The sequence below is a fragment of the Mandrillus leucophaeus genome, unplaced genomic scaffold (assembly GCF_000951045.1).
Source record: "Mandrillus leucophaeus isolate KB7577 unplaced genomic scaffold, Mleu.le_1.0 Scaffold120, whole genome shotgun sequence".
Classification (NCBI taxonomy): domain Eukaryota; kingdom Metazoa; phylum Chordata; class Mammalia; order Primates; family Cercopithecidae; genus Mandrillus; species Mandrillus leucophaeus.
In genome coordinates, this window is record NW_012100321.1 from 1,856,133 (window position 1) to 1,856,961 (window position 829).

Genomic DNA, 829 nt, shown 5'->3' on the forward strand with positions numbered 1-829 from the left:
CATCCATCCATCATCCATCATCCATCCATCCATCATCCGTCATCCATCCATCATCCATCTATCCATCCATCCATCCATCCATTCATCCATCCATCCATCATCCATCATCCATCCATCATCCATCCATCCATCCATCCATCCATTCATCCATTTCTTTCACATTTATTGAACACACACTTACTACGGTGTGTCTGGGACAGTCCCAGGTACTGGGAATACAGCTGAGAACAAGACAGACAGGGCACCATCCTCCTGACAAGGGCAGACAAGAAACAAGGTGTCAATAAGAGTTTTGCAGAAAACAGGATGAACGTGTTAGGGAGCTAAGGGGGTGCAGGCATGAGGAGTCCCCCATCCTGCAGCAGAGCCTGGAGTGCAACTCATTAACAACCTGATCCAAGGATCCTCCAGTATTCCACACATCTTCAGACTGTCCCCAGAATTTAATCCCACTTTATTTTATTTTATTTTACTTTAAGTTCTAGGGTACATGTGCACAACGTGCAGGTTTGTTACATAGGTATACATGTGCCATGTTGGTTTGCTGCACCCATTAACTCGTCATTTACATTAGGTATTTCTCCTAATGCTATTCCTCCCCCTACCCCCGACCCCATGACAGGCCCCTGTGTGTGATGTTCCCCACCCTGTGTCCAGGTGTTCTCATTGTTCAATTCCCACCTACGAGTGAGAACATGTGGTGTTTGGTTTTCTGTCCTTGTGATAGTTTGCTCAGAATGATGGTTTCCAGCTTCATCCATGTCCCTGCAAAGGACATGAACTCATCCTTTTTTATGGCTGCATAGTATTCCATGGTGTATATGTGCCA